The sequence below is a fragment of the Balaenoptera physalus genome (assembly GCF_965194825.1).
Source record: "Balaenoptera physalus genome assembly, chromosome: 7".
NCBI classification, from domain to species: domain Eukaryota; kingdom Metazoa; phylum Chordata; class Mammalia; order Artiodactyla; family Balaenopteridae; genus Balaenoptera; species Balaenoptera physalus.
The window spans coordinates 76,035,678-76,061,595 of NC_138886.1; the positions used below are offsets into that span (position 1 = coordinate 76,035,678).

The 25,918-nt window shown below is 35.1% G+C and overlaps 1 protein-coding gene and 1 long non-coding RNA gene across 12 annotated transcripts in view; one reads left to right on the forward strand and one right to left on the reverse strand.

The window, feature by feature from the left end:
- LINGO2 (leucine rich repeat and Ig domain containing 2) overlaps positions 1–25,918 on the reverse strand; it is a 1,218,611-nt gene that overhangs the window by 8,365 nt on the left and 1,184,328 nt on the right. The window lies entirely within an intron of this gene.
- LOC309663583 overlaps positions 1–25,918 on the forward strand; it is a 51,414-nt gene that overhangs the window by 1,174 nt on the left and 24,322 nt on the right. For 3 of the 5 annotated variants that reach the window (XR_014265349.1, XR_014265350.1, XR_014265353.1), the window contains 2 exons: positions 6,674–8,574; positions 11,238–12,934. This is a non-coding gene — a long non-coding RNA (uncharacterized lncRNA). The remainder of the gene's footprint in view (positions 1–6,673; positions 8,575–11,237; positions 12,935–25,918) is intronic. The other 2 variants (XR_014265351.1, XR_014265352.1) reach the window with 2 other exon arrangements.

Below are 25,918 nucleotides of genomic sequence, written 5' to 3' on the forward strand. Positions count from 1 at the left end.
AGTCAATGTTTACATATATGTCTCTGTCTGTATAGCTATGTCTACATCTAAACAAATCTATCCATAAAAAATAACAACTAGGAACAAACTTAATACTGAATCACTAGAAAAATGGCCTTAAAATGTAGAAAAAAAGTGAAGATGCAAAAAGTGCTAGCAAAATCAATTATAGAGGAACACAAGATTTAGTTTTGCCACATCTTTTCCAATAATTATATCTTTGTAGATCAAACTAAAATCTGTCTTGAAAACCAAAAGAAATCAACTGAAAAATTATTAGAACAAAGAGAATAAGTAAATTAACATACTACAAAATGAAAATAATTTTCATATATATAAATCATTTAGAAAATATTACTGTGTAAAATGATTCCAGTCACAGCATCTCTGAAAAAAAATCAAATTCCTTAGAATAAACTAAACAAGAAATACACAAAGTATTACAACCATTCAGCCCTACTAAGGAAACAAAATAAAACTTACTAAAACGAGGGATATAGTATATATATTTCAATAGAAAGATTCCATATTATAAAGACATTAATTCTTAGTAAATACATACATTTCAAAGAGATAATATTTTTAACTTGAAAAATTAATTCTGAAGTTCATTTGGAAGAATATAAATATGAGAAATATCAGAAATATTAAAAAATAGTAATGAAAACACTTACCCTACAAAATATTTAAACATAAATTACAAAAATAAAAAATAGTATCATGTTGACACAAAAATACAGAGTTAATGAAACAGAAAGAGTAAGGAATTATATCTAAATATATTTGAGAAGTCAGTATATGTGAGAGGTGGCATTTTTTTTTTTAAAACATCTTTATTGGAGTATAATTGCTTTACAATGGTGTGGAAAGGTGGCATTTTAATCCAGTGGGAAAAATATAAGTGGCTAGATATTTAGTGGGAAAATTTGCACATCAACTTCACTGGTTCCAATACGATAAATTCTAGATGAAGGTTTAAAATGCAAGAACAAATAATGAACCAGAAGAAAATTCATTAATATTACAATAATAGAATAGAAAAGCCTTTTCTATGATGAAACCTAGCAACCATGAAAGAGAAGAATAATCTATTCAATTGTGTATAGTTAAAAAATTATAGTATAACAAGCAAATAAACAACAGACACACACAAAGGCCATTGCTAAAATGGAGAATATCTTTTAGGCTTATAATAGATGAGGGATTAAACATAGTACTAAACAAACGGTTCTTATTAATCAATAAGGACAAGAGGTGAATGTCAATAGAAAACTAGGCAATGAATGTAATAAAAACTAAAAGCAGCTAATAAATATGTGAAAATCTGGCTAACTTCATTAGTAAACAAAGAAATACAAATTAAACAACAGGGGTATATCACTTTTGCTTATTAGATTGACAAAGTTCAATAATTATTTTTGCCCAGAATTAACAAGAGTAGAAGGAACTGATATAAGAAATATAAACTGGTATAATCTTCAGGAGGTTGAGGTACAACAATGAGGAGGTTAATGGATAAATTAAATTTAAAAAAACTAAGTTCAATATGTTCATCCCTTTGAACCATTTTTTTCCTTGTAAATTTTATTTATTTTTTTAAACCACTTTATTGAGGTATGACTGACATACAGAAAATTGTACATATTTAATGTATAGAATTTGAGTTTGGAGATAAGTATATATCCATGAAACCATCACCACAATCTACACCATAAACATATGTACCACCTCCAAAAAGGAGGGTAGATCTTATGAAGCTTTTCTTTTTTCCTAGCAACGTATCATAGGGAAATAATTGAACATAGATGTACATAGATGTTTGGTACAGGCTTGTATATAATATAGGAAAACTGGAAATATGTAATAGTAGGAGTTTAGTTATACATTAAGATACAACCATACTATAAAATATCACGTAGCCAATAACACATAAGACTTAGGTCTATACTTATTAACATGGAAAAATGAAATAGATATATACTCCTATTTGTGTGAATATATATTAATATTTATATATATGAATATATAAATATATGTAGGCAAGGACAAAATTGGGATGATATAATGACAATGTTGACCATTATTATCAGATTGTGGGATTAAATGTGATTTCCATTTTCTTATAACTTTACATGCATTCTATTTCTTTCCACAATATACCTGTATTACTTTTATAAATAGAAAAACAAAACTATTTTGATTTTTGAAATTGCTTTGACATGTAAAACATCATGGATATATTTTACAATAAGGGATCAAATTTGCATTGATATTTTTAAAGGTTATTTAAATTTTCATATAAATCTTAGTATCACTTGCCAATTTCTAATAGTCTGCTGGGACATTGATAAGAGTTGTGTTGAACCTATAGGTTTTTGTGGAGAATTGATATTGTAACAACATTCAGTTTTCTAGCCCATGAATGTGGTACTCTCCATTTATTCATGTCTTCTTTAATTTCCTTCAGCAAGTGTTTCTTCCTTTCTAACTTTTATGCCTTTATTTTTGTGCCTTTTTGTGTTTGCTACTACCTCTATGATAATGTTGAATAGAAGTACTGAAAGCTATCTTCCTTACTTTGTTCCTAATCTTAAGAGAAACCATTCCTTTTTTTTTTTTTTCACCATTAGGTTTGATGTTAGCTGTAGGTTTTTTCTTTTTTTATATAGATGTCCTTCATTAGATTGAGCAAGCTCTCTTCTCTTCCTAGTTAACTAAGAATTTTTTTTATCATAAATGAGTTATTGAATTTTGAAAAATGCTTTTCTGCATCTATTCGGGTGGTCTTGTTATTATTCTTTTAGTATGGTAAATAATATTGATTTTTTTGAACATTACACCAACTTTCAACTTTTGGGATAAACCCTATTTATATAAAGTGTGTGTATATATATATATATATATATATATATATATATATATATATATACACACTTATATTTTGTTGGGTTTTGCTAGTATTTGGTAAATAATTTTTCTATTTCATGAGAATTTTTTCTCTGGTTTTTAGATCTCTTGTGATATATTTGTGTAGTGTTACTATGGGTAATAGAGACCTCATAAAATCAGTTGGAAAATATTTCCTTGGCTTCTATTTTTTAAAGGGTTCGTGTAGGATTGTTATTTCTTTCTAAAATATTTGTTAGAAATTACCAGTGAAACCAACAGAGCCTAGAGTTTTCTTTGACTTACCTGTCAAAACATTCCCACAATTTCCTCTGCATATTTTGAAATATTTAGATAATCTATTTTGTGTGTGTCAGTTTCAGTACTTTGTTTAAGGAATTTGTCTATTTCATCTAAGCTATCAGATTTATTTGCCTGAAGTCATAAAGTTCCCTTATTCTTTTAATGTCTGTAAGCTCTCTAGGTCATCTCTTTCATTCCGGATATTGCTAAGTTGTGAATTTCTTTTTTCTTGATAAGTTTAGCTAGAATTTTGTCAATTTTATTGAACTTTTCAAATACAAACTTTTACTTATATTTTCTCATTAATTTCTGTTTTATGCTTATTATTTCTGTCTCTCTATTTACTTTGGGTTCAGTTTGCTTTCTCTTTTTTTTTTTAAACTTCATAGGGTAGAACCTTAGATCACTAATTTTGGACCTTTTTTCTTTAATATAAGCTTTTAAAAGTATAAATATCCCTTCGGGATATTTATATGGGACTGCCGTAGCTGCATTTCACAAATTTTAATATAATTTTAAAAGATTATCATTCAGTCAAAAAGTTTTTCAAATTTACTTTGTTGTTTCCGTCGTTGACCTATGGATGGTTTAGTTTTGAGTTAGTTTATTTCCAAGTATTTAGATCTTTTCTAGATTCTTATTGTTTTTTATTTCTAATTTAATTCTGTTGTGGTCAGAGAACAAACTGCAAAATGACAACCTTCTAAAATCTACTGAGACCGTTTTATGGACCACCATACGATCAATCTTGATGACTATTCCATGTGTATTTAAAATAAGTATGTACTTGCTGTTTTGGGGTGTTGTGGTCTGCAAAAGTCATGAAGATTAATATGGTTGCTTGTGTTAATAAGGATTGGGAACTTTTTCTAAGTAATTCTATCAGTGACAGAGGTGTGTGTTAAAATCTCCAGATATGTATGTGAATTTATCTATACCTTCCTAAGTTATATAGGTTCTTGTTTCACATATTTTGAAGTTCTGATATTAAGCAGATGTTCAGTTTATGATTTATTGAATTTTTTTTTATCATCAGAAAAAGTCTGTCTTTGTCTCTGGTAATACTTCTTGTCTTTAAGTCGCTTTAAATGATTAATATAGCCACTCTAGCTTTTCAAGCTTAATGTTTTCATGGTATATATTTTTCCATTCTTTTATTTTCAACATATTTGTGTCTTTGTAGTTAAGAGCATCTCTTGTAGGTAGCATGTGGTTACATCTAGCTTTTTAATGTCTGATGATATCTGCAATTTCTGCATTTTGTTAGATTGCTTAGTCCATTTAAATAGAATATAATTACTATTATGGTTGCATTTAAGCATGCCATTTTGCTAATCTCGAATTCTTTTGCTCCTCTCATTCTCCTGTCTTCTGTTTTAAACAGTTAGATTTTAGTATGCGTTTCAATTCTTCTTTCTGTATTTATTTACATTATTTTTATTTGTTGCTGTATGGATTAGAGTATACCTCTCTAACTTACCACAATTTACTTACACTTTTTAAAGAATTGCTTCAGGTAAAATATATAGTAGCCTTGCAACAGTATATTCTCGTTTATAGCCTCCCCCCACCATCCTTAGTGGAGGGAGGTATAGTGAGTTCTAGACAAAGGGAACAGTGTGTGCAGAGACATGGGAACAATGGAGAACACTCTGTGACTGGGGAATTAAAGTATGTAGTTCAGAATGGCTGGAGCAAAAACGCAAGAGAAATGGAGAGGAAAAGAGGCTGAGTGGTAATTAGGGGAATGATTTACAAGGGGCTTGTAAAGTGTGATAAGCTGTTTGCACTTTATCCTGAGGGCAATGGCAAGCCATTAAAGTGGTTTATGCTAAAGAGTGATATGAACGGATTTACATTTGGGGAAGATTAATCTGACTGCAGCATGAAAAATAGACTTGCAGGAGGGGAAACCTTGAAGCTGGAAACTCAGGAAGCTGTTGCATTAATTCAAGCCAGAACAAAGTGGTCTCGAGCAGGGTCATAGGAGTAGGCTTTAGTAAATGGACAGATTCGAGAGGTATTTTTGAAACAGAGTAGAAATGCTTTCTTTATGAATTGACTGTGAGGGGTGGAGGAGAAGAGGCAAAGATGATGTCTAGCCCTCTGTCAACTGGATGGGACCTGGTGTCATTCACTGAGATGGCGAGCTTAGCAGTAACAGGATGAGGAATTCCTAGTTCCCACAAATGTGTCCATCACTGGGCCAAGATGTGTGGGCAGATTAATGATTTTCTACTCCTTGAAAATAATATTTTTCAAATTTTTGGGGGGTATTTCTTTGATAAGGCAGGGAAAATGTACTTTCTATTACAGATTTGATGTTCAAGATAAAAGTTTTATTACACACTCTGTACTTGTCAGTTTATTTTGACTTTAAAGAATGAGTTATTTTTTATAAATTCCTCTGCAGAGTGTAGTCTTTTCTGGCAGAGTTTGTCCAATCTACATATCACCAGTTAGAGAAGGAGATAACTGACATCCTAGTTCTGATTTATTTTAGTAATGTTTTGGGGAAAGGTTATTTTATTGCTTGGATCCCTTAATCGGGCTCTACGTCCAACATGGAAATGACAGTATCTAATTCAATCATGGCTGCAACTTAACCAGAAAGGAGTTCAACTAAAGGTGGATAGAAGCAAGTATCTTTTTCCTTAAAAAATTGGTACTTTTGGTTCCAAAGTGAAGGACCATCACAAAGAAGGATGGATAAGGGCTCAGCAAGCAGGCAGCAGAAGAGCTCCCTTCTGGTCTGGACAGCTCCCTCATTCTACCTCTGTCTCTGCAGAAGTAGATAATATGGGGCCATATCTCATCATAGTTCTTTGATGTGGTTTGGAAACTGTGTAGGAAGGTTGTGCTTTATTATTCTCATCACAATATTTCTTCGTTTTAGTCTAGAAGGGCAAACTGCTGACTCCATTTAGCTTCCACTGTCAGCGGAAGTCTTGTAATCAAAGCTTTCTCTTAATGTCTGACTGTGACCACGGTTTGAAAAGATGAACTTCATTTCATTAAGAATAAAGCTGGAAACTAAAATCCATAGGAAGCCGACTAAGGCCTTTCTATTAATTCTGATCAAAGGGACTCTCAGGTGCAATGATGAGTATGTTTTTAAACCTAGTGTGTGAAGTTGGATATTTTCATACTTCAACTTTTTGTGTGCTGAGTGTATTTTACAACTCATTCTATTAAAGTATGAAACAAAAAAAAAAAACCTAAAGGACTTAAGGAAGCAACGGAAAAATAGAAACAATATTTGGACACAAATACGTGGCTCAAATTCTGAGTTTGACATTTGTTAGACATGGGACATGGGTAAGCTGATACCATCAGTGATTCTCGTTATCTTCTATGTTAATTTGTGGTAATAAAGCCGGATAAATATGAGGATTAAAGATGGTGTATGTAAGGTGACTAGCACATAAATAGCTGCCATTATTGTAAATGTTTAATGGGATAATGGTTTGGTTTGTTGAAACAGTATCTGTCAGAAGGCATGGCAAAGAAGACATGGATTTCCTCTGAGGACAGATTTGGAAGATACTGGAGAAGGAAATCCTCAAAAAGATGATACAGTGATAAAGAGAAAAGGAGAGTTTAAAACAGCCATCATTTAAAAAAACAAAGAAACATAAGAAAGAAAAGAAAGAGGTTATGGTGGTTGTATGTTGTTTAAAAAGAAAGCTTAGAAGAGAAACAGCTGCTTTGATGATTGATAAGGTAATGATAAATTTCTTAGCCTGGGAATTCTATGATTAATTTAGTTTTCTGACTGGCAACTGAACAAGGGCACAAAACAATAAATGGATAGCACAGAAATCTCTTTAAACCTTCACACTACCAAATGATAGGTTCATTTGTTTATTTATTTCCAGTAAATCTATTTCCCAAATGGAGAGATGTGGGTGATGAGGGAGGTAAGGTGGGGAAGAAAAGAAAGTAGAGGATTTAATGAAAAAAAGTGTCCAAAATATGTCTGAGATGGTAACTTCCAGGTTTCTAAAACCACAAATTCATAAATACTGGTCTGTGCCCAAATCAGATACTGAAGAGTTGTGAAAGTTGTATAAGACGTTTGAAAACCAAGAGAAATCAATTTTAGTGTAAGTCTTGAAAGTCACCAGGGTTACCTAAGTTCTTTGAAGGACCTGAGTGAACTTGAGATTGAACCCCAAAGTCCCCGACCTGGCAGGAAACATTGGACTTGAACTGTTTTTCTGCAAAATAAAAATTATCCTTCTATGTGATCCCTAATTACCCTCCAAAGTATTGTATTTTTACCTTTTTCTCTCTACTCATTTTTGATAGGGAGGAAAGGGAAACTTTCAATATCAAGACTCTTCTTTAACATTCAAGGGGGAAATGGAAACAGCCAACATGAAAGCCAGGTTTGGAAGGCATCTGATGTGTCTTATATTTTTAAAACAAAACGCACAAATGTAATGATAAAATTACTTAGTGGCTCTTGCAGGTAGGTAAACAGCTATCCACCATTGTAGATACCTCTCAATTAATCATATGCAGATGACCAATTCTGTAAATAGCCAAAGATAGCATTTTGATCTTGAGTTACTTGGATAGAGACTGTTAGATGCTTGCAATTATCATTTGATTTATAGTCTATATAGATAATGTGAGATTCTATCTGTATGAAAATTAGCTGTTAATGTGATTTAATGCAATGAAATTTATGTGAAATGATCATACAACTAGGAAACTGAAGAAGCAGGACTCATGGGTGTCGTCACATAGCATCTTAAATTTTACCCTCTGTTTTCCCTTTATAGTTAATTCAGAAGGGGTAAGGAGATCAGGAAAGTTCTTATTTAACTAGAACCATCATAGATAATGTTCTCTGGGACTTGTAGATTTTAAAGCTGATCCCTTTTATGTGGCAATTTCTGGGGCTCCTTGGGAGCCACAATAAAGGGATATCTCATTCGTAGTTCCCTTGACCTGGATGAGTCAGTCTCTATTCTGGCTTGTTGAGTAGTCATCCCACAGTCCCCAGGAATATTCACCTCCAGCTAATGTTTGCTGAGGTCCCATTATCCTCCTACATGGCATTATAGTAGAGGACCTAAGACACCGTCCTTACTGGCTTTCTCATGCATGTTGCCCTCATTTGGCATGGGGAAAACTCATTTGCCCGGTAAAAACCGCCACCAATGTAGAAAAATCCCAATACAGCAGCAACTTCCTTTTCTGTGCCACAGAGAGGCTATCTAGCTTAATAATTGTTCTTTAGATTTCCCAGGAAGAAGTCAGACTGAAGTCATGGTGTGCCCTTAACTACAGTGGAAGACTCTGAAGGATTCCACAAAGCCTGTTGAAGCACTTACCTCTTGACTTGAGGAGAAGGTGGAAGTACCCTTCTTGCCTGTGAGTCATTTACCTAAGATTATATAGCCCTAGTCAGTAATGGAGCCAGTATTTCTGTGCATTTTTTACTTCAAAGGCAGAGTTCTTACCATTTACCCTGTACTTCTTCCATCCTTTCTCATACATTTTCACTAAATACCATTCATCTCAAATAGATGATAGCAACTATAACTATTAAAAAAATTTTTTTAATAGTGATGCTTTTTTAAAAAAAAAACAGAGAAAAACATAAAATTCCCTCATCTTCCCTCTGAGCTATACTTTGGTATCTTTTTTCATGGTTCTGAAACAGCTTTCCACTGGACTGTATCTACTTCAAAACATGAGTTCATTTTGTATTCAAGTGACTAGTAAACAATTAGTAAAGCTTGTCCTAAGTCATTAATTAGTAGTTTCTGTTTAATCTTTCCTGAAACTGGAGCGCCCTCTGTTCTTGTGTTTATTTTGATCTCTTTGAAATGCAAATCATTTGCTCTTCTGCTATAGTTCTGTGTCTCCTTTTGGCCTACATAGAAATATTTGGACATACAGAATATGCCTGTTCTACTTAAATCTTTTACAGATGAAAATGGTTTTTGTCTAGCTTTGAGATGTGTCTCTTTGAAATTAATATTATTAAATATAGGGTAGTTGGCTTAAGATGCCTGATGGCCTCACAAATATATTATGTAGTGCTCCAAATCTGTAAGGCAGTATAAGGTAATGGCTAAGAGCATAGGTATGCAACAATAAAAATGTGTTTAAATCTTAGCCCTTTCTTAGTCTCAGTTTTCTTACCTCTAAAATGGGAGTAATTGTAACTAACCTACTGGGTTATTGTGAGAATAAAACGTGAGAGTGTATATGAAGTCGGATCTCCATACATGTTAACTAATATTATTATTATCATTATTATTTAGAGAAAGGAAATATTACAAATGATATCTCCTAGACATCTAAAATCTCCATTGAAGGGAGTACTTACAACCTTTCCTGATTAAATAGTCACTTTCAGGGACAGGCGATCTGGAAGCACTGGATTAGTTTATTAAGGTAGATATTAATGTCTGTTAAGTATCTCATATTACAAATGAGAAAACTGAGGTAACCACAACCCTGGGCAAAAATCCCTATTAATAAGTTACTTAAACCCCTCTGATGATAGAGTTAGGAAAAGCTCTAAAATAAGTACCTCACTATGGAGTGAAGAAAAGGTTGGCTGCCTTTCTGTGGTAATTACTCAGTCCTCAAGATCCACCCAGGCCAATCTCTATGAAATGTGTGACCACAGAGGACCACTTCTCTCTTTCATAAGATTATTAAATTTTACTTGGGAAAATGAGATCAAATGGAGAAGAATTCTGTTAAGCAGTTTCCCTTTCAGATTCTTGAATCTTATTGATTATTCTATGAAAAACTGGACTTTTTCAAGTGTGGGTATCATAAATGGAGGGGAATCTCTCTGGAGATTACCTGATTTTAATTAGTTGGTGCTGACAACACCTAGACTTTTTTTTTTTTTTAACATCTTTATTGGAGTATAATTGCTTTACAATGGTGTGTTAGTTTCTGCTTTATAACAAAGTGAATCAGCTATATCCCCATATCTCCTCCCTCTTGTGTCTACCTCCCACCCTCCCTATCCCACCCCTCTAGGTGGTCAAAAAGCACTGAGTTGATCTCCCTGTGTTATGCAGCTGCTTCCCACTAGCTAGCTATTTTACATTTGGTAGTGTATATATGTCCATGCCACTCTCTCACTTCATCTCAGCTTATCCTTCCCCCTCCCTGTGTCCTCAAGTCCATTCTCTACATCTGAGTCTTTATTCCTGTCCTGCCCCTAGGTTCTTTAGAACCATTTTTCTTTTTTTTTTTTACACTCCATATATATGTGTTAGCATACGGTATTTGTTTTTCTCTTTCTGACTTACTTCACTCTGTATGACAGACTCTAGGTCCATCCACCTCACTATAAATAACTCAGTTTCGTTTCTTTGTATGGCTGAGTAATATTCCATTGTATATATGTGCCACATCTTCTTTATCCATTCATCTGTCGATGGACACTTAGGTTGCTTCCATATCCTGGCTATTGTAAATAGAGCTGCAATGAACATTGGGGTGCATGTGTCTTTTTGAATTCTGGTTTTCTCAGGGTATATGCCCACTAGTGGGATTGCTGGGTCGTATGGTAGTTCTATTTTTAGTTTTTTAAGGAACCTCCATACTGTTCTCTGTAGTGGCTCTATCAATTTACATTCCCACCAACAGTGCAAGAGGGTTCCCTTTTCTCCACACCCTCTCCAGCATTTATTGTTTGTAGATTTTTTGATGATGGCCGTTCTGACTGACACCTAGACTTTTTAAAAGCTGTTCAGACAAGATAGCTGTTTTAAATCCCATGAGGAACACTCTGGAAATGAACAAGTATAAATTTCTTCCAGCTTTTGTAACAGATAAGCCCTAATCTCAGTGGCTTAAACCAGTAGTTTATTAGTTCTGTTTCAAGAAGACACCGAGGGACTTGTGCCTGTGTATTTTGTGGCTCCACACTCTTCTAGAGCTTTCTTTCAAGTCTTTGCCATTCCAGATGGAGAAAGACAAAGAGGACTATGGATAAGAGGTTTTCATGAACCAGACCTGACAATAGCACTCGTAATTTTTGCTGTTATTTCATTCGCCAGAACTCAGTCATGTGGGTACACCTATGCATGGGAGGCTGGGAAATGAAGTTTAGCTACGTGCCTATGAGGAAGAGAAAATAGGCTTGGTAAGTAGCTAGCTATTCTCTGACAATATATAGATAGAAAGTATCAATCTATACGCATGGTTATATTTTAAGCTTCTATTGTTTATTTATAAGTTATTCCAGAAGGGATTTAGGCATCTGGAAAATTACTTTATCATCTATCTAAAATATTATCGATGGAATTTTACATTCAGCTGTTTTTTTGTTTTACATATTGGAGAAATAAATACAATCATATCTCTCCACATGAAGGTTTAAATTTGGTGCTTATTGATATAACCATCTTTGCCAGATAGAGAGTTGCATCTAATATTTCCATTTACGTGTCTATTCTGTTAAGAATACTAAGTCATACTAATAATGCTAATAATGACTTAACTAAGTATACTAAGTATAACTAAGGCTAATTAGTACAACTAGGTGTAACTAAGTCATTATTAGATTCCTGGGTGATAGGAATTTTATCATTTTTCTAGCTACTTTGTAGATGAGAAAATGAAGGCAAATGAAGCTTTCATTTTAAAGCTATAAAGCAAAAAAGCTAAGCAAGAACATGTAATTTTTATATCTCAAGACACTTTTAATAGATTTTTGCCTCTAACTTTAGTAGATACTTGAGGACTTTATTTTAGCAACTGATGGCTGCCAAATGATTGCTTGAATTTCCTCCAGAAAAGAGTGGGAAACTACCCAAAAAGAAAGTATAATTCAATTCAACTCAATAAACACATTATAAGTACCTTGTATGTTCAAGGCAGAGAGCTGGGGACATAGAGTTAATACAATTCTTGTTCTCAAACAGTTAATAGTCTAGTAGGGAAACTGTCCAGTAAACAAATTAATGATTCAGTTTTCCCAAATTAGAATCAAATTACAACTTTAAACAAAGATGCATTTTACTACATTATTTAATATGTTAAAATATTACATGAACCAATGTCCAGTCATGGAGAAATAATTACATTATCTGTAATTCATCTCCTTAAGCTGATTATTATGCAGGAATTAAAATCATGGTTATAAGAGATATTTAATAACTTGGAAAATTTTTACATGTAAAAATGTTAAGTAAAAAAAGTAGGATATAAATTTGTATCTATACTATGAATATAATTATAGGAAAATAGCCTTATGCATCAAACAAAAGATTGAAAAGAAATACACTAAAATGTTAAGTGTCAGAATAAATACCCATTACTTGTAGCAACAGTCTATCAGTTGTGGGATTTTTTTGTTTATTTGTTTTTGTTTAAAAAATGTTTTCAACGTGCATTACATTCCTTTGAAAAAATGAACAGAACATAAAAATATAATGAAAGCCTTTTGAAATTCAATCACAGCAAGCCTCTGTTCTAGTGGATAACTGATATATAGACATGAACTGCTATAGCTTTTACTTAATTGGCCACATTATCAAGTTAGGAAAGAAGGCAGGTCCCCTTTTTGGTTACTCTTTCTATTTTCCCTGTCAATGTTATAGTGCTCTATAACTACCTTATGATTTCCTACCATATATTATGTATGTACATGTCGTATCTTCTCTCCTAGAATCGATGCTCTTTGAGTTGACATCCAAGGACCTTAATGGAATAGCAGTTCTCAACCATGGTGCCTCCAAACCACAAATCTAGGGTAAGTCAGTGGAAAAGGACTCAAGTCATAGATGCTAGAAAGGGAACTACACATAAGCCTCAGCCCATGTGATCTGTGCAGTAGCTCTTTTCATACATGAATGTGCCTATTTGTGTCCTGAAGGAAAATCTTGTGCTCAACACGGTATCTTGCCCAAAGCATGGTAACCCTTTATTAACAGGTCCTAAGAACCAGAGCACAATGTTTCCAGATGCCAGTCCTTTGTTACCATAGCATGAGTTTTGTTAAATCAGTGTGTTATGTGCACTATTATTTAAATCAACTCATTTTTAAAACCTAAATACCCTAAAAGTAAAAATTTACCATACAATTTTAAATGGAAAACCAGAATGGAAAGTAGTAAATGGGAAATAATTTTAAAAGCATAAATAATGGAAACAAAATAATATTACATTCTAGCTAAAATTTCTTATCTTCCAAGGCTCTGAGCCAGAGACCGCATCTCCATTTGGGACAATGGTCAGGGTTGGAGAGGTCTTCCTCTTCCTTGTAATCAGAAGATTGACAGTAAACTCAAAAGGGAATAACTTTATCCTTATTAATTCAGGGTTACTCAACTTTTTGTACCTGCTAAAATCAGAGGATCGCATTGGAATGCATCCCACACTTTGGGAAATAGGCAACAAGCTTTTCGCTTCCGATATTTCAGTTAGAATGCTGTAGGAGCAATGAGACAGAAAGGATGATTTCAGAGTCAGATACCTGACAAACGCTGGAATAGGGACGTGCACTCAAGCCCTCTGTCTACACTCTCAACATTCTCTAACTCGCATCTCCTTCCTCTAATACCCTCTCCTCTCCGTTGAAGCCCTGGGCATCTATTTTCATCTTATTGCTTGGCATCAGTTGCTGTTGATAGAGTATTCATGAATATTCCATCCTTCAACTGAGTTATTTCTAATGAGGGATCAGATAAATCACAACTCAATTTCTTGTTTCTTTCTTTCCATTGAAAATATATACACAGGGCTGAGAACTTAGTTTATATATACATATATACATGTGTGTGTTTTAGATTGAGTTGGTATCTGTGTGTCTCCTTAGAGATTACACATACATATTATTTATGTTTAAGACACACTATATATACATCATGGATACATGTGTGTATCTATCTATAGATAGATACACATATTAAGGAGGCTTACATATGTTTGCCAGTTTATTTATATTTTGGTAAACATTTCTGGAATCATAGGGAATCACATCTTAAATATTATGTTTACCTTTATGCAATATACATGCCAATTATCTTCATTTGGATAAACTGTGTCGAAAGAAAACCAATAAATGGCTCAGCAAACTGAGATTTTTTTTATGACTAAAAATGAAGGTGAAAAACAGATAAGGTATGAAAGAGCTCAGAGAGTATAAAACAGCATACATAAGGAAATAATTCTACAAATTCTAAATTTGTTTCATGGAAAGTAATGTCATTCAAGGTTTTAAATCAGCCAATTCAGGGGTATAATTCATAGGTTATGTTTATGTGAACCTTTGGTTGACTATTTAAAACCAGGTGAAATCTTAATTTGGTTTTCAGATAAGACCACTGTGATTTAAACTAGGCCAGTTAGTACCTAATAATGTGGGTCCAGAGAAAAGGCAATTTTAACAATTTATAGGCCTTAAGTATCTCCCCATATTACATTTCAAACTGATGACAATTAAAATATTTATAAGATGCTTACTTTATATGCATTATATTATTTAGTTGTCAAAATAACCTCCCTCTGAGATAAGAACTGTTCTTGTTACCATTTTCTATAGACAAGAAAACTGAGTCTCTAGGTTAAATTTACTCATCCAAGGTGGCGCAGCAAAGAAGTGGTACCAGTGATATTTAAACTAAGGTCTCTGTGGTTCTAAAGCCCTAGTGACACTGGTAAAAACAACCCTGGGTGGTAGGTGGTATTATTCCTATTCTCTTGGTAGAATATGCAATTGAGCCTTAGGGAGAGCTGAGCAGCCAGGTCAAGGCCATTCTTGTAGCAAGTGGCAGGGCAAGGATTCTAACCCAGCTCTGTCATTGACTCAAAAGCCTAGCTGGGCTTCCTCTGCCCATCTTTGAAAAAATGTAGGTCTGCCATAGCAGAGAAACAAAGAACTGCTATTTTTCAACATATTTTATGAATTACATAAGCAGCATTTATTATATAATTGGTCTTAGCTTTTCTAAGGCCCCATGTTCTCAGCATGGCAAAACCCAAGGTTGGGGGGAGGTACACCTGTGTCCACTCTGGTGATCTAGGTTTTATACAGGTAGAGTGACCATAGAGGATACCACCCAAACTGGGACACTCCTGTGAAGGGGTGGGTGCACTATTCATAATATTCTGGGCAACAGGTAAAAATCATGAACTGTCCCAGTCAAAGGAGGCATTTGGCCACTATCCCGGGAGCATGTAGATTTCCCTCCTGATGGTCACAGGCTGGTGTTTCCCTTGGTTCAGGGGTTCTGTTACAACTATTCTTCCCCTGGATGCTGATCTCAAAACTGAGTTCTTTCAACATCAATATGACGAAAAATATATCTTTTGATCTTAATTGATTGATCTAGTTTTAGGAAAAAATTGTCTAAGATTAAGTAAGTGGTCTGGGGTTAGAACTGAGCAAATTCTCCTGACTTTTGAGGGCTATGCTATCTTTACAGCCAGGGGACTGGAACAGTAAGAAGTTACCCTAAGTAAACAACATTGATTTTTGTGTTCTGTTTTTGCTCTGGGAAGAGCGATGCTTTTGACTTCTATTAAACCTGAGGAAATAATATTGCCTTTGACTCTCAGTCCTTGTTCTGAACTCCAGTGTGAGAAATTTGTACAGTGGACTGTGCTATTTTCTATCAAAAATGTTATAATGGAAAGCCACGTTCAAAGACTTGGAATTGGCAACCAGTTATCAAGAAATCAGGCATAATGGTATGCTATGGAAACAGACACATCATGAAAATAGCTGACATGGAAAGAGAATAGGAAATTTTGGACAATCTTACCTGACTCCAATGCCCAATCTTGCAACTGGGGAGAAGTATGTTAACCATGGCACGTAAACTCAGGGAGTCTCAGTTTCATAATGTCAAGGATAATATCTCTACCTTTCAACTATTGGTTGAGATTTTTAAATAAATTAAGTACATAGACTAGTTGGCAGATAGGAAGCCCTTACCAAATCTTGGTTCTCTCCTCATTTTACTTAAAGTATCAAAGTCACACTCCAAGTTCTATATAACAAGACTGTTTAACTGTATTTTTCACATCATCAATCATATAAAGTCACAAGCTCTCTTTCTTCTCTCTTCCCTATCTTTCTTTCGTCCTCCCTCCCTCCATTTTTCCATCTTTCTTTCTTTTTCTCATTCCATCTTCCTCCTTTCTTCCTACTCTTCCTTACCTCTTTCCCATCGTATTCAAACAAAGACGTAAGGTGGCCAAAGTATTATAAAATGTGACCTCCTGCACACAAAAAAATAATTTGATGGGATTAGAAATTTGACCTTTCAAGAATTCATTATCAAAATAATTAACCATTTAATTAATCATATGTCAAGTTTGTTTATAAGACCTTTTGGGAAGGATTTCAAAGACCACATCTCTTATAAAGCTAACACTTAAAGAATGTGCAAACTGAGGACAACATTTTTCCTCTGGAGAATAAAATTCTCTGTAGCAAATAGACACATGAATATTAACTTTAGATAAAATGCTCTTCAAATTTAGTTTGATTCCTGAAAGACAAATAAAAAATATTAGAATATGTACATATTTAAGTCCTTTACTATCCTTAGATGGAAACTTCAATGTTAGTGTTCATGTTTGTTTGTTTTTATTCTTTTCTTTGACACTTTCCCCATGGGACTTCAATAATGGGTCCTGGAATGGAACAAAAGTCACAGAAAGATTTATAAAAGGGGAATGAAGGTATGTAGGTAAAAGAAAGAGAAGAAAGTTGAATAATCAAACTCTTTTGTCTTGGTTTAGGAGATGGTGAGGGCATCTAAGGATTTATTGTATGAATATAATTTTCCAGTACTTTTTAGCATCAGCAGCTGGGTTCTGGTAATTGAACTCTGATTACTGCATAAAGAAGTGAAAAATAGATGTTAATTAGATAAAATTGTCTGAAGAGAATAGCAATGTTTAGGAAACCTGGGACACGAGAAAGGCTTTCTTCAAGTTTGTTTAACAAGGGAAAGTTTCCCCTCTTCATCCTAATTCTCCTTTCTCTATCTATCTTCTCAAAAATCCTCCACAGAGTCCGCTAACAACTTGTCCTGAACAAGTCAATGCTCCACTGTACAGAGTCTGGGATAACATTGACCTGTCCAGTGATGGAAACCTTGGGATTTGAATGTGGCACGCCACCACCACCAATCTACAATCTCTTCACCAGCGAGGCCAATTTAAAGAATAAAAAGCCTTACTGTCTTTCATCCAAGTAGAAATTTTGGGGTATTCCAGATGAGAGCACTGACTTTGTATTTTCTGGACCAGTGAAAATGAAGGTCCCAGGCTGCTATGTTGGGGATGCAGGAGAGAGGCTACTCCGAGCTACTATCCTCTGCGACAACGCCATCTGGGTCCCTTTACAGTCTTCCTGGGATTGAGGTCAACAGCTCCAATTGAAAACCTTTTATTTCTCTGCACTCTTTTATTAGGAGTCATCACAGGTCTCTAGAGAAAGCTTTTGGGTGGGTTTTGAGTGCTGGGGGACCTGTGTAGTTTTGTAGAAGGATAGGAATGCATGGAAACAGAAGGCAGAGTCAGCTTCCTATTAAGTCACCAAAGGCCTGCAGGTACTATTTATTGGGATAATGGGAAAGTCCTTGACAAACCTGTAACACCATCCACACAAGGCCAGTCACCATGACTGTGTTCCTTGCCACATAGTATTGCATGCTTTTATTCAGGGATTATCAGAACAGTAAAAGTTCCCAGAGTAAAAGCACTATTCTTCCTGTTTGTTTACTGAATGTAATTTTTGACCATTGATAGTTGGGTTTCACAAACAGGGAGTAGGTAATTAAAATATCATTAACTGCATTTGATTTACTCAAAAGTTGAAACTGCAGCCATCATTAAGGTGAGTGAAGAGAAAGTTAATTTCTTATCACTTTAGGGGTAAAAAGAGTCAATAGGAGAAATATATGAATACTATTCTCAGCCTAATTGGGGAATTCCAAGCCTATTTAATGCTAGAAAATCCCAAAATGCTACTTGTTTTTTGGAAATATTTGCTATAAGAGTCAAAGATGGGAGATTTAGAAACACTGTGATAACTTATCAAATCCGCCCCAGACACACTCAACATACTTCATTTTGTTGCCAGAGAAGTTATTAAATATCTAGACTTCTGATTTGCATTCTAGGACTATAAGAATAAACACCTGGGGACACTTTTTCTTCATCATGGGTTTAGCTTTGGGGACTCTGACTACAGAAATAATTATTTAGATAATAGCAAAGGGATGAGAGATAAATTCTGTGTGCCTAATCCACATTTTTGGTTACTGGCAAGAATTCAGTGATTAGAGTTAAGAAGTCAATACTGTGATTAACTCTCTACTTAATGTGCCAGTCTTAGTAACATACTATTTAAAATATCTTTCTTTCTTTTTTTTTTTTTTTAATATCTTTCTTTTTAAAAGTGCCCTTTAAGGAAAATGTATGTGTTTGGTTCAGGATACCTGACCTACTGGAATAGTGGTGTGCTGGTAAATGTTTAACAGCCAGTTTTCCAAAAGAAAAAGGTCCCCTGTTTTCTAGCCATTACTGATTTCTGTGGTGTAAATACTCCCACTAAAGCCCATCTCTACCTGACATGATATCAGCATATTTATATCAGCATATTGATAATTTTTTGTGAAAATTTATCAATTGACTCTTGCAAAACTGGTACAATTTGGATCCAACACACATAGTAACTGAAACCTACCACTTTGAATTAAATAACTTCATATATATTAACTAGGGCAGTATTTTATATATCATATATAATTTTATATATAAACTTTATGTGATCAAATATAGTAACAAATTCCCTGTATTTAAAAAAATTGTTATTGACTGGAGGGTGGAGAGACAAGATGGCAGAGTAGAAGGACTTGAGCTCACCTCCTCTCACGAAAACACCAAAGTCACAACTAACTGCTGAACAAACCATCAACAAAAAAAGACTAGAACCTACCAAAAAAGATATTCCACATCCAAAGACAAAGGAGAAGCCATAATGAGATGGTAGGAGGGGTGCTTTCATGAGAAAATCAAATCCCAAACCCACCACGTGGGTGACCCACAAACTGGAAAACAACTATATCACAGAAGTTCTCCCACAGGAGAGTTCTGAGCCCCTTGTCGGGCTCCCCAGCCTGGGGGTCTGGCATAGGGAAGAGGAACTCCCAGAGCATTTAGCTTTGAAGGCAAGTGGGGCTTGAGTGCAGGAACTCCACAGGACTGGGGAAAGCAGAGACTCCACTCATGGAGGGTGCACACAAGTTTCATATGCACTGGGCCTCAGGGCAAAGCAGTGACTCCATAGGAACCTAGGCCAGACCTACCTGTGGGTCTTGGAGGGTCTCCTGGGGAGGCAGGGGATGGCTGTGGCTCACTGGACACTGGTGGCAGAGGCCCCAGGGAATATTAATCATTGTGAGTTCTCCCAGAGGTCTCCATTTTGGCACTGAGACCTGGCCCTACCCAACAGCCTGTGGGCTCCAGTGTTGGGCCGCTTCAGGCAAAACAACCAACAGGGTGGGGACACAGCCTCACCTACCAGCAGACGGGCTGCCTAAAGTTGTCCCGAGCCCACAGCCACCTCTAAACACACCACTTGACATGGCTCTGCCCACTAGAGGGACAACAGCCAGCTCCACCCACCAGGGGGTAGGCACCAATCATTCCCACTAGGAAGCTTGCACAAGCCCCTGGACCAACCTTACCCATCAGGGGGCAGACATCAGAAACAAGGGGAACTACAGTTCTGCACCTGCAGAATGGAAACCACAAACACAGAAAGTTAGACAAAATGAGATAGATAGCAGAGAAATACATTCTAGATGAAGGAACAAGATGAAACCCCAGAAGAACAACTAAGTGAAGTGCAGATAGGCAATCTACCTGAAAAAGAATTCAGAGTAATGATAAAAAAGATGATCCAAGATTTCGGAAAAAGAATGGAGGCACAGACTGAGAAGATACAAGAAATGTTTAACCATGAGCTAGAAGGTTTACAGAACAAACAAAAGGAGATGAACAATATAATAAATGAAATGAAAAATACACTAGAAGGAATCAATAGCAGAGTAAATGAGGCAGAAGAACGGATAAGTAACCTGGAAGACAGAATGGTGGAAATCACTGCCGTGGAACAGAATAGAGAAAAAAGAATAAAAAGAAATGAGGACAGTCTCAGAGACCTCTGGGACAACATTAAACACAACAACATTCACATTATAGGGGTCCCAGAAGGAGAAGAGAGAGAGAAAGGACCTGAGTAAATACTGGAAGGGATTGTAGCCAAAAACTTTCCTAACATGGGAAAGGAAACACTCAAGTCCAGGAAGCACAGAGATTCCCATACAAGATAAAAACCAAGGAGGAACATGCCAAGACACCTATTAATCAAATGGACAACAATTAAAGACAAAGAGAAAATACTAAAACAACAAGGGAAAAGCAACAAATAACATACTAGGGGAATCCCCATAAGGTTATCAGCTGATTTTTCAGCAGAAACTCTGCAGGCCAGAAGGGAGTGGCAGGATATTTTTAAAGTGATGAAAGGGAAAAACCTACAACCAAGATTACTCTACCCAGCAAGACTCTCATTCAGACTTGACGGAGAAATCAAAAGCTTTACAGGCAAGCAAAAACTAAGAAAATTCAGCACCACCAAACCAGCTTTACAACAAATCCTAAAGGAACTTCTCTAGGTGGAAAAGAAAAGGCCACAACTAGAAACAAAATTACAAATAGGAAAGCTCAATGGTAAAGGCAAACATACAGTAAAGGTAGGAAATCATCCACACCACAAATATGATATCAAAACCAGAAATTGTGAGAAGAGGAGAGCACAAATGCAGGATATTGGAAATGCATTTGAAATTAAGAGACCGGCAACTTAAAACTATGTATCTATATCTATATATATATATACCTATATCAAAACCTCATGGTAATCACAAGCTGAAAATCTACAATAGATATACACACAAAAACGAAAAAGCAATTGAAACACAACACTAAAGATAGTCATCAAATCACAAAATAAATGAAAGGAAACAAAAGCACGATGATGCAAAACCTATGGGATGCAGCAAAAGCAGTTCTAAGAGGGCAGTTTATAGCAATACACTTTTACCTCAGGAAATAAGAAAAACCTCAAATAAACAACCTAACCCCACACCTAAAGCAACTGGAGAAAAGAGAACAACCAAACCCAAAGCTAGTAGAAGGAAAGAAATCATAAACATCAGAGCAGAAATAAATAGAGACAAAGAAAACAATAGAAAAGATCAATGAAAGTAGAAACTGGTTCCTTGAAAAGATAAACAAAATTGATAAAACTTTAGCAAGACTCATCAAGAAAAAAAAGGGAGAGTACTCAAATCAATAAAATTAGAAATGAAAAGAAGTGACAATGGACACCACAGAAATACAAATGATCATATGAGACTACTACAAGCAGCTATACACCAACAAAATGGACACCCTAGAAGAAACAGACAAATTCTTAGAAAGGTGCAATCTTCCAAGACTGAACCAGGAAGAAATAGAAAACATGAACAGACCAATCATGACTACTGAAGTTGCAACTGTGATTAAAAACCTTCCAACAAACAAAAGTCCAGGACCAGATGGCTTCACAGGCGAATTCTATCAAACATTTAGAGAAGGGTTAACACCTATCCTTCTGAAGCTATTACAAAAAATTGCAGAGGAAGGAACACCCCCAAACTCTTTCTATGAGGCCACCATCATCACCCTGATACCAAAACCAGACAAAGATACCACAAAAGAAGAAAATTATAGGCCAGTATCACTGATGAACATAGACACAAAAATCCTCAGCAAAATAATAGCAAACTGAATCCAACAATACATTAAAAGGATCATACACCATGATCAAGTGGGATTTATCCCAGGGATGCAAGGATTTTTCAATATCTGCAAATCAGTCAGTGTGATACACCACATTAACCAACTGAAGAATAAAAACCATATGATCATCTCAATAGATGCAGAAAAACTTTTGACAAAATTTAACACCCATTTATGAAAAAAACTCTCCAGAAAGTGGGCCTAGAGGGAACCTACCTCAGTATAATAAAGGCCATATATGACAAACCCTCAGCTAACATCATTTTCAACAGTAGAAAGCAGAAAGCATTTCCTCTAAGATCAGGAATGAGACAAGGATGTCCACTCTTGCCACTTTTATTCAACATAGTTTTGGAAGTTCTAGCCATGGCAGTCAGAGAAGAAAAAGAAGTAAAAGGAATCCAAGTTGCAAAAGAAGAAGTAAAACTATCACTGTTTGCAGATGACATGATACTATACATAGAAAATCTCAAACATCCTACCAGAAAACTACTAGAGCTCATCAATGAATTTGGTAAAGTTGCAGGATACAAAATTAATACTCAGAAATCTCTTGCATTCCTATAAACTAACAACAAAAGATCAGAAAAAGAAATTAAGGAAACAATCCCATTTACCATTGCAACAAAAACAATAAAATACCTAGGAACAAACCTACCTAAGGAGGCAAAAGACCTGTACTCTGAAAACTATAAGATGCTGAGGAAAGAAATAGAAGGTGACACAAACAGATGGAAAGATGTACCATGTTCTTGGATTGGAAGAATCAATATTGTCAAAATGACTATACTACCCAAAGCAATCTACAGATTCAATGCAATCTCTATCAAATTATCAATGGCATTTTTCACAGAACTAGAACAAAAAATTTTACAATTTGTATGGAAACACAAAAGACGCCGAATAGCCAAAGCAATTCTGAGAAAGAAAAATGGTGCTGGAGGAATCAGGCTTCCTGACTGCAGAGTATACTACAAAGTTACAGTCATCAGAATAGTATGGTACTGGCACAAAAACAGAAATATAGATCAGTGGAACAGGATAGAAAGCCCAGAAGTAAACCCATGCACCTATGGTCAATTAATCTCTGACTAGGGAGGCAAGTATAGACAATGGAGAAAAGAGTGTCTCTTCAATAAGTGGTGCTGGGAAAACTGGAGAGCTACATGTAAAAGAATGAAATTAGAACATTCTCTAACACCATACACAAAAATAAATTCAAAATGAATTAAAGACCTAAATGTAAGATTGAATACTATTGATATAAAATTCTTAGAGGAAAACATAGGCAGAACGATGACAAAAATCGCAGCAATATCTTTTTGGATCCATCTCTTAGAGTAATGAAAATAAAAACACAAATAAACAAATGCCATGTAATTAAACTTAAAAGCTTTTGCACAGCAAAGGAAATCATAAACGAAACAAAACGACAACCCATAGAATGGGAGAAAACATTTGCAAACAATGCAACTGACAAGGAATTAATCTCCAAAATACACAAACAGCTCATGGAACTCAATATCAAAAAAACAAACAACCCAATCCAAAAATGGGCAGAAGATCTAAATAGACATTTCCCCAAGAAGATGTACAAGATGACCAAAAAGCACATGAAAAGATGCTCGATATCGCTAATTATCAGAGAAATGCAAATCAAAACTGCAATGAGGTATCACCTCACACTGGTCAGAATGGACATCCTCAAAAAGTCTACAAACAATAAATGCTGGAGAGGGTGTGGAGAAAAGGCAACTCTCCTTCACTGCTGGTGGAAATGTAAATTGGTACAACCACTATGGTGAACAGTATGAAGGTTCCTTAAAAAACTAAACATAGAACTACCATATGACCTAGCAATTCCACTCCTGGGCATATATCTGGAGAAATCCATAATTGGAAAAGATACATGCACCCCAATGTTCATTGCAGCACTATTTGTAATAGCCAAGACATGGAAGCAACCTAAATGTCCATCAACAGAGGAATGGATAAAGAAGATGTGGTACATATATACAATGGAATATTACTCAGCCATAAAAAAGAAGAATGAAATAATGCCATTTGCAGCAACATGGATGGACCTAGAGATTATCATACTAAGTGAAGTAAGTCAGAGAAAGACCAATATCATATGATATCACTTATATGTGGAATCTAAAAAAATGATACAAATGAACTTATTTATAGAACATAAACAGACTCACGGGCTTTGAAAACAAACTTATGGTTACCAAAGGAGAAAGGTGGGGGGGAGGGATAAATTAGGAGTTTGGGATTAACATATACACACTACTATATATAAAATAGATAATCAACAAGGACCTACTGTATAGCACAGGGACCTCTACTCAATATTCTGTAATAACCTATATGGGAAAAGAATCTGAAAAAGAATGGATGTATGTATATGTATAACTGAGTCACTTTGCTGTATGCCTGAAACTAACACAACATTGTAAATCATATATAATATAAAAATTAAATTAAAAAAATTGTTATTGAGTACAAACTGCTGGTGTGCCTCCTTTTACAAAACTGATTGTTTCTGAAGAGCTGCAAGTGAATTGAAAATTTCTCAAATTCATTACAAGACAAACTAATATAATTTTATGTGCATGTCTTAAAATGAAAATTTCTTCTGTTACAAATATACATATTTAATTTTTCTTTTGTGTTACTACATTTTCACATTTGGGAGCTATGTAGTAAAGTGAGAGAGGCTCTTCATCACATGTGGTGCTGATGATTTGAGAGCAAGTGTCTATTAGGCCTCATCTTGAGGACTGGAAGGCAGTATAGACTAATGGTTAGGCCTGTGGGTTCTTGAGTCAGACTAGTTCTGCCACCTGCTACCTGAATGAATGAAGTTGGGAAGTTACTTAACTTTTCTGCTTCAATTTTCCTTCTGTAAAATGGGATAATAACAGTATTTACCTCATAGTATTGTCACAGGCTTCAACAAGTTTAATATATGTAAAGTGCTTAGAATAGTGCCTGCAACCTATAAGGACCACATACTGCTGTTTTTATGGCCCCTCGTGATGTATTTGGGGAAGGCAGTTGACTTAAGCTAGGAGTACAGAACTTAATAAATATTGCCTTAGATGAGTTGTCTCAAGGTAGGGGGCCCGGCAATCTGTGTTTTAACAAGCCCTGCAGGTAAATCTGATGCACACTGAAATTTGAGTACCACTGTTTGAGATTACCACGAGGAATTCCTGAGTTCCAGAAGAGTTAGCATTTTTTCCAGAGAATTTGACTGATCATTTGAAGATTAGCTGTACCAGAATCACCTGTAGAGATTGTTTAAAATGATCCACATTTGTGTAAAGTATGAGAAAATACTTAAATATGTCTTGACTGTATGTGAATAAAACAGCTCTGGAAGAATACAAAGATAATATTGGTTACTTCCATGGAAGGGAACTGGGTAGATGAGAGGAAGAGGTGGGAGAGAAAATGTTTATTATATCTACTCTTGTCCCTTTTGAATTTTGAATGATACGCAATTTAAAATTTTAAAACTTGTACTATAAATATTATAAATTAAATTTTATATATGTATGTATATAATACAGATCTGGGGGTTTTATCCCAAGCATACTAACTCGGAATCTACAATAGCACCTGCCAAATCAGAATCCTTGTGGTAGATTTCTAGAATATCTATGTAGTTGCCTTGGTTATCATGATGGCATATAGGCAGATACCTATCTATTGCTAATTTCCATAGTGTAAATACTCCCACCATGACCAATTTCTAGCTGTGCTAGTGGTTTGATGTTGCTAAATTGCTCTCTTCATTGGGCCAACAGAAAAAAAAAGGAGACATATCCATATGTGGATAGATGAAAGGCGTAGTTAT